The sequence below is a fragment of the Oryx dammah genome, unplaced genomic scaffold (genome assembly GCF_014754425.2).
Source record: "Oryx dammah isolate SB20612 unplaced genomic scaffold, SCBI_Odam_1.1 HiC_scaffold_29, whole genome shotgun sequence".
Classification (NCBI taxonomy): domain Eukaryota; kingdom Metazoa; phylum Chordata; class Mammalia; order Artiodactyla; family Bovidae; genus Oryx; species Oryx dammah.
In genome coordinates this window covers 19,371,336-19,380,539 of record NW_024070213.1, presented here as the reverse complement: position 1 = coordinate 19,380,539, position 9,204 = coordinate 19,371,336, and the positions used below count along the sequence as shown (strand labels likewise).

The window sequence follows — 9,204 nt, the reverse complement described above, 5'->3', positions numbered from 1 at the left end:
GCTCTGAGAACAAGCTGGGAAGTTAGGACATTTAAAAGAGCCATATATGTGAGGGAATAAAAATCTGCACAGAGACTCAGGCAAGATGCAAGTTCAAAAAGGCCCGAGAACCCTGTTTGAGAAAAGCACATTAGGAACTTGTTCAGAAACCAGTGATCTTTAACAGACAGCTGCTCTCGTCTACTGATCTTGGACTTCAGCTGCAACATACAGCTCTTTAAGGATACCTAGCAACCCCTTCGGAGAAGGCAATGGCAACCCACTCCAGTGTTCTTTCCTGGAGAATCCCAGGGACGGCAGAGCCTCATGGGCTGCTGTTATGGGGTCACACAGAGTCAGACACGACTGAAGTGACTTAGCAGCATTATTTTTCACAGCATTGATGAAAGGTATATCTTCTGGGTCACCTCCCACATGTGGGTGAGAGGGTCTTGAATGACAAATCCACTTTAATGTTCTTATCTCCTTAAGCCATTGATATTCCTTCCTTTATATTAAACCAAGGAAGGCCCAGCATTCAAGCTCACTCAGCATGGACTGTTTGTCGAATCTTTGTGTGTACACCCCAAACTAATATATTGTATGTCAATTATATCTCAGTGTAAACAAGACCTGTTGAAATTAATAAGCTAAATCAGCAAAGTTACAGGATACAAATTAACACAAAAAAATCAACTGCATTTCTATACATTAAAAATGAGCTAGTGAATTATGAAAAAATTAAACAATCCCATTTATCAAAAAATAATAAGACAGTGATAAACTTAACCAAGGAGGTGAAAAACTTGTACACTGACAACAAATCATTAATGGAAGAAACAAATGAATGAAAAGACAATCTATGTTTATGGATTGGAAGATTTAATATTGTGGAAATGTCCAAATATTGGGCTTTCCAGGTGGCGCTAATGGTGAAGAACCCACCTGCCAATGCAGGGGACATAAGAGACATGGGTTCAATCTCTGGGTCGGGAAGATACCCTGGAGAGAAGGGAATGGCAACCCACTCTCGTATTCTTACCTGAAGAATCTCCATGGACAGTGGAGCCTGGCGGGCTTAAGGCCATATAGGCTCACAAAGAGCTGGACACTACTGAAGCAACCTAGCATGCACACACAAATGTCCATATTATTCCAAGTGATCTGCAGATACAATGCAATTTCTATCAAAACCCGAATGGCCTTTCTTTTTAACAAAAAAATAAATAAACCCAATACTAAAATATGCATAGAACTGCAAGAGATCCTGAATAATCTAAGCAATTTTGAGCAAGAAGAACCAAGCTGAAGGTATCACACTCTTTGATTTCAAAACATATTACAAGGCTACAGTAGTCAAAATAATATGATACTGGCATACGCAACAACACAGATAAGCCTGGAAGACACGATAAGAGAAAGAAGCCAGACAGAAGGACAAATACACATGATTCCACTTACATGAGGTAATGAAAAGAGTCAGATTCATAGAAACAGAGAACAGAATAATGGTTACCAGGGACTGAGAGTGGAGGAAATGGGGAGCTGCTGCTCAATCAGTGTAAAATTTTAGTTTTGCGATACAAATAAGTTCTAGAAGTCTATTGTAGAGCATTGTCACTATACTTTAAAATTTTTTAAGAGGGTGGATATCATGTCATGTTCTTATCACAATAAAAATAAGTAAAAATGTTCAGAGTGGTTAAAAAAAAGACATTACTACACCTGATACTGTGATGAACTGAATTTCTATTACTATAGTTCTAAATGCTTAGAATGCATGGAGAAGAGAGGAAAAATCACATGCATACTACCGAAATTCTGACTCCAAAATAGTGTCCACTTTGTCACTATCTATTTCTGTCAACCCTTCAGAAAAAATGACTTCAGAAAACAGATTTTATCAGTTCTTTTTACTTCTGTTCAGTGACAGTCCCATAACCATGTCTAAACCATTGCAGATTTTTTTTTGTATTATCTCTTCAATGAATGAATGCATGCATGAATGTACAAATGGAACCTGGAGAAGAATAGCATTCTAAAATTGAATAACTTTTAAGATCTTGGGGAGTGGGAAGAAGAGAGGAATAAGATAGGGAGAGGGGATTAAGTGATACAAATTACTATGTATAAAATAAATAGACTACAAGGATATATAGTACAGCAGAGGGAGTATAGCTGATGTTTTATAATACTTATAAATGAAATCTAACCTTTAAAAATTGTGAATCACTATGTTATATATCTGAAAGATATAATATTGTAAATCAACTATACATCAATGAAAAAATAAATGGAAAAAATGTATTTTTATAAAAGAGGAAGAAAAGAATCAGCTATGAACAGGTTCAAAACCAATGTGAGAGTTGTTGTTGTTATGGTTAAAGCACTAAGTTGTGTCTGACTCTACAAACTCGTGAAATGCAGCACACCAGGCTTCTCTGTCCTTCACCATCTCCCAGAATTTGTTCACACTCATGTCCATTGAGTGGGTGATGCCATCCAATCATTTCATTCTCTGTCGCCCTGTTCTCCTCTTGCCTTCAATCTTTCCCAGTATCTTTTCTAATGAGTTGGCTCTTCGCATCATGTGGCCAAAGTGTTGGAGCTTCTGCTTCAGCATCAGTCCTTCCAATGAATAGTCAGGACTGATTTCCCATAGGATCGACTACTATGTAGGAAAGGAAAACTGAATTGAATAGATTTATTTAAAAATGATTATAATCTTTCCAACTTATCCACTGAGTGGGGTAATCTAATGAGAAAAAGTACAGAGTATCTAAAAAAGTAGCAGCACAAAGCTAAATGAAATGACATCAGAGTGGCAAGCTACTTAGCATTCAAATCTAATTTTTTTTAACTTTTTACTTGGTATTGGAGTATAACCAATTAATATGTTGTGATAGTTTCAGGTAAACAGCCAAGGGACTCAGTCATACACATATATGTATCCATTCTCCCCCAAACTCCCTCCCATCCAGGCTTCCACATAACATTGAGCAGAGTTCCCTGTGCTATAGAGTAGGTCCTTGTTGGCTATTTGCTGGAGTTTGAGACAGACAAATCTAATTTTAATTGATCCAAATTGGGTGGACATTCTCTTCCTTTCCTTCTTCAACGTGCTGAACAAGAGATGTCAAACATCAGTTGTTTCGAGTGCCTGATTCTGTTAAGTGTTATATCTATAAACTTGAATAATATTCACAATCCCTAGAAGATTCATTCTCATCATCTGAAAAAATGTAAAACTAAAATGAATAGAAATATGTCCTGAAAACAGTTCAATGTATAAACATATATAAGTATTAACATATACCTAGCAACTAATAATAATAATTAGAAAAAAACATGTATGTTGGGGCTCACAGGACAGAGGGTGATATTTAGAGTAAGCTTGGAAATTAAATTTTAACTGAAGAACCTGCACCCTGATATGGCACAGTGCCAAAATTTTCAGAAATGCTACAAACGTGGCCATTATCAATCAACCTGTCTTCTTTGTCCACACCTTTATGCATCAGTTGAATACGCTCTATCAGTTCAATAGTTTATACGTGTGTGGCTGAAACATCACACTGAACAGTACAGAGTATTTCCAACCACAGACTTGTTGCTGCTCGAAACAACAGTTAACACACTAGTCTTGATGTGACCATACAGCTCCAGGGAAGAGTTGGAAGAGCATGGAAAACATAAAAAACAGAGTGGTTGATTAAAAGAACAAGCAGCAGCTGCAAAATATATTAGAAGTCAAAGCAGTGTACCTGGCCAAGGAATAGAAGATGAAGTTTAAGGAGGAGAGAAAGAGACCAAAAGTGGGGGGCATAACCCTGGATGTGCGTGATCACTGTCACTTTAACATCATTGTTTGTGTTGTTATCATTCAGGCAGGCAAGTGTGATCACAGGAAATCACACTAGATTCAGAATCATGACAGCCTTTACCCACTAAAAGAGGAGGGTGCAAGAATAAATACCCAAACAAAGGAAAAAATAAATAAGTAAAGATGACAATCATAAAGCATTGACTGGCTTGTGGATACTCTAGCCACATTTTACATGAGATCTATTTTAACCGAAAAATTCATTTTAATATAATAGAATGCATAGAGGTAGCATATTCTGTAGATGGAAATACTGGAAAATAAAGACACATCAGGAACACCTAAATTGCCATGGGGAAAGGTCTCAATAATACCAAACAAAAGTTATTATGGTTGCTATTAAATACAATTTTTAAAAAATATTTACCTTAGTAAAAATCTTTATTGTCTGTCTCAATTTCCTCAGCACCACTGAAAAGTGACTGAACTCAATGGAAAGTTTTCAGAACAGGCAACTCACACTAGAAGAAAAGAAAGCTATCATATGACAAAAATTATTCCTGAGATAAAAGGTGAATCACACAACCATGGTTTTGCAGAATATATTAAGAGAATCAACCTATTCTTAGAAATCAGTTGCAAGACTGTGTAGTTAAATGTCAGTTTTAGCAAGAACACAATCTAAAATTTAAAGCTTATTTTACAAATAGAGGTCAAATTTCTAAATTAAAAATATGTTATTCTAATCCAGAGTGACATGAGACACAGGCAACATGAATCGCACATAACATCCAACAGAGTCAGAAAATAAAGACAAATCAAATGACAAACAGTGAATGTTCTTTTATAGACAGTGCTTTTTCATCATTTCTTTAAAGAAAGAAAGTGTAAAGTCCATGATATCATATGTAAAGCCTGTGAAGAGAAAGGAATTTTAAGATTAATACTTTTTATTAATAAGCATTACATGAATACATATATGAATTAGTTCCCAGTGAGGTCATTTGAAAATCAAGTATAATAATACTTGTTCAGCAAAATGTAAAATGGGAAATCTATAATTAGCTTAATTCAGGCCCTGGAGCCAAACAGGTAAAAATGTTTTACTTTACAGAGATATGGATTTTGGCATTGTGGATAAGGGATAAGACACTTGTATCTCTCATGTCAGTATGTCAGATAAAGTATCCTCAATTCTTTCTTTGCCAAACATGTTTTCAATACACCCCCCCCAATTCCTGAACCCTTCTACACATGGTTCCATATTGATAATTTATCTTAGTGATCTTACCCACGTGTCACAATAAAGAAGCTGACATATGGATTAGACAGATAGGTTTAATGAATCTCTTCCCAAAATAACTGTGTTAACAAGTCATACTTCTGATTGGGTACAAGAAATATCTCTCCCAAAACACTGTGGTCCTTTGTCCTTGGGAGACCTGCTTTCTTCCAACCTGTGTCAGTCACTACCCTTTTTGTCCCCTCCACTTTCCCCTGCTCTGCTCCTAACTCAGGTGCTGATTCCCACAAAATATATGTCAGTTTTCACGCCAACCAGCTTCCGGTCCGATTCGGTCAATGGGAGCAAGTGGCTTGACATTTGAAAGGTGGGAAGTGGTGAGAAGCCTGGTATTCTTGCATCTCTCTCTCTGCTTCAGGCTACGTCTCCCACCATGGCTACACCAAATGGATTTAACTCCTGCCAAACAGCAACTGCCTCTGCTTCCCAGCCTCCCCCAGACACCATCCCTCCAACTGGAACTGTGCTCCTGCTTCCCACTAAGAGGCTTTGGAGACCCACCTGCTCCCCCGTCTCCTCCAGCCCTGGGAATGGTCCCCACCTTCTGTTTTGCTCATCTCTGGGCTGTCTTCTTTCTCCCTGTTTGTCTTTTCAGGTCTGTAACTGTTTTGGAAATATTTTCCTATATTAAATTCCCTCCATTTAATGATCTGGCCTGGGCTTAGTGTACCTGACTGGACCCTCACCAGTGCTGCTCCCTTCTTCAAATAAGAGCCAAACTAATCGACACATCCTTGCTTGCCTGACTAGTCCTGTAGTTTCATTTCCTATCCCTCTTCTCTTCATTCACTCAGCTGTGGTCACAACACCTTCTTGCTGTTCCTGAAACAAACCATGCCATCTTGCATCTGAAAGCCTTTGCACTGTTTTCATGGCTCCTCCCAAAAATGTTTCGGAGGCTTGTTCCTTCATTTCATTGATATTTTGTGCAGGTTTTATTCCTGGAAAATCCTCATGGAGCCCTGTACCTAGAGTTGTCCTCACCTGGGCAGTGAACTTGCACCGATTTATTTTCCAATCATGATCATCCCCTCAAATCAGATATCCTGTGTCCCACACCTTCTGTTTGAGCTCTATATGTTAAATATATGTATTTATGTATTTATTTGGCTGTATCAGGTTTTATTTGCAGCACAAGTCATCTTCGTAGTATCATGCAGGGTCTTTGATCGTGGCGCACCAGCTCTCTAGTTGTGACACACATGCTCCAGGGTGTGTGGACTCAGGAAGGCCATGGCATGTAGGACCTTTGCTCCCTGACCAGAAATTGAACCCAGCTGCCTGCAAGACCCTCAGGGAAGTCTGGCTGAGCTCTATATTTGACAAGACAGTATTCTTATATAGTTGGAGAAGGGAATGGCAACCCACTCCAGTATTCTTGCCGGGAAAATCCCATGGACAGAGGAACCTGACAAGCTACAGTCCATGGGATCACAAAGAGTCCAACACGACTGAGTGACTCAGCACGTTCTTATATAGTATCTATATTTGTTTGCTATTACTACAGCAACGAATCCCTACAATCTTAGTAAGTAAATGAAAACAACAGAAATTTATTCTCTTATAGTTTTGGAGGCTAGAAATCTAAATGAGGGCCAATGTTAAGATTTCATCAGGACTGGTTTCATCTGCAAGCTTCAAATCTTATCCTTGTCTCACCCAGCTTTCGTGGCTGCCAGCATTTCTTGAATCGTGGCCACATCACTCCAGTCTCTGTTTCTGCAGAATCACTTCCCCGACCCCCATCACTGATCGCCTGTCAAGGCACACTCTACTTCCATCCTGAAAGGATGATTACATTTAGGACACACCTGGATAATCGAGAATAATCTTCCTATCTTGGGACTCTTAATTGGACATTAGCATTATCAGTTGGGCATACATTTTCACAAGTAACAGAATTAGCTTCAAAATCATGACTGCTCTTTTATTTGGAAGAGGAAGGAAGGAGGAAAAAGAGACAGAAAAAAGAATGTGAAATAATATGAGGCTGGAAAAGTCTTTAATGAAAGTTAGAATTACATGAGGATGGAGAAATCATTAATGCAAGTCATAATATGATGATATAAATGTTGCAATCATATTCTAAATGATATTTATTCCCGAGAGATTTCTTTTCAACTGAGTGCATTGGGTAGCATTTTTTTTAGAAGAAACTACTGGGAAAGAAAATGCATTATCAGGAAAAGCTCCCAAATACCTGGCATACTTTCCACTTCTATAAAAATAAACTTTTTTGAAAACTTGAATTATTCCCCCTTAGGGAAATAAATTGTAATTGGACAAGAAAGTTATAAGAACAGATATATAGATATTCATGTTAAGTAAAACAGAAAACTAGACTATGCAACCATGATAAAAATAATTCCTAAAATAATAAGTGAATGAGACAGGCATGAGTTACAGAACATGTGGAAGGAAACAATCCATTCCTAGCAACTAGCTATAAAACCTCTGTATTTAAATGGAAGTTTTAGGAAGATTATAGAAAGCTAAGAATTTAAAGCAATAAGATTTTAAAATCCATGTTTGTCATGAGACAAAACCTTAAGAGATGAATAAGAAAATCAACAGACAATAAAAAGGGTTAAAGATAGCACCAGTTCAGGGATTGTGTTAAGTACAAGATACAGTCACACTACTTCTTTTCTCTCTCTCTCTTAGTAGATTTATTTAGAGAGAAACACATTCCACAGACAGACAGTAGCCATCTCAGAAGGCAAGAGGCCCCAAAATATGAGGTGATTAGCTTTTATGGACTGGGTAATTTCAGGGCTTCCCTGATGGCTCAGCGGATAAAGAATCTGCCTGCAAAGCAAGAGACCTGGGTTTGATCCCTAGGTCAGGAAGACCCCCTGGAGGAGGAAATAGCAACCCATTCCAGTTTTTTTGCCTGAAATAATCCCATGGACAGGGGAACCTGGTGGGCTACCATCCAAATGGTCATCAGAGTCAGACATAGCTGAATGACCAAGCACACAGAATGAATAGGAGAATTTTTCCAACATTTTGGGGAAGGGGCAGGGATTTCCAGGAATTTGTCCCATGCCCACATTGTTTCCTTTTATGGTTAGTTTCAGAACTGTCATCGTGCCTGTGGGTATGCCCTTTAGCTTATGCTAATGAATTATAATAAGTATATAAGAGGCTCAAGGTCTACTGAAATTTAAATCTTCCGCCATCTTGGACCTAGTTGATTCTAACTACATTTTTTTTTACAGTAATAGAACTAGATATAGATGCTAAATCCCTACTATATATATGTTTTATTTTTGGTTGAAAATACACACACACACACACACACACACACACAAGCATGTATCTTTCTGGGGACAGCCTCATTCAGTGATCAAATTGTCTTACTAAGAAGAAGGAAAGTAGAGTCTTTCTTTCATTTCTTTCATAAATTTTTGAGGAAGCCACGCTAAAATTCAAAAACAACTAGATGCCCAAGAATGATATGGGTCATGGTGATCCATTAAACACCTTAACTATTAGCCATTTTGAGTGGCTTTATACGAAAGCAATCACAACTGTCAGAATATTAATAATCTCAAAAACTGAGGGCCTGGTACAGAGTAAAGTCGTGTTGCTGGAATTGGTTGAGTAAAGTGAAATAGAAACACTATTCCTTAGAAAAGTGCTGACAGCAGTGAGGCATCATGGGTAACTCCAAGAAGGGGTTAAGCATCTGATGTAATTAATCTACCAGGAGTAGGTAGGGAGAAATGCCCAGTGCTGTGTGGTCTCCTCTACTAGGAAACAATGGAGTCAACTTTAAGAGTCACAAGTCTGGCACGTAGTAGAAACCTATGCAATCAGAGGTGAAGGTGAAGTCACTCAGTCCTGTCCGACTCTTTGCGGCCTCATGGACTCCTCCATCCATGGGATTCTCCAGGCAAGAATACTGGAGTGGGTTGCCATTTCCTTCTCCAGGGGATCTTCCCGACCCAGGGATTGAACCCGGGTCTCCCGCATTGGAGGCAAACGCTTTAACCTCTGAGCCACCAGGGAAGCAGAGTCCTATACTTGGTGCTAATCTGTGATAACACTGCACCAAAACCCAACTGAAATCCATGAAGATGGTGAAAATGAAGTC

The 9,204-nt window shown here is 38.5% G+C and overlaps 1 long non-coding RNA gene across 1 annotated transcript; it reads right to left on the bottom strand.

The window, feature by feature from the left end:
- Nucleotides 1-2,669: 2,669 nt before the first annotated feature.
- LOC120858837 lies at nt 2,670-8,923 on the bottom strand. The gene is made up of 2 exons (XR_005719951.1): nt 4,230-8,923; nt 2,670-3,101 (listed from the first exon to the last, which is right to left on the bottom strand). It is a non-coding gene; the product is annotated as an uncharacterized LOC120858837 (long non-coding RNA).
- Nucleotides 8,924-9,204: the final 281 nt, after the last annotated feature.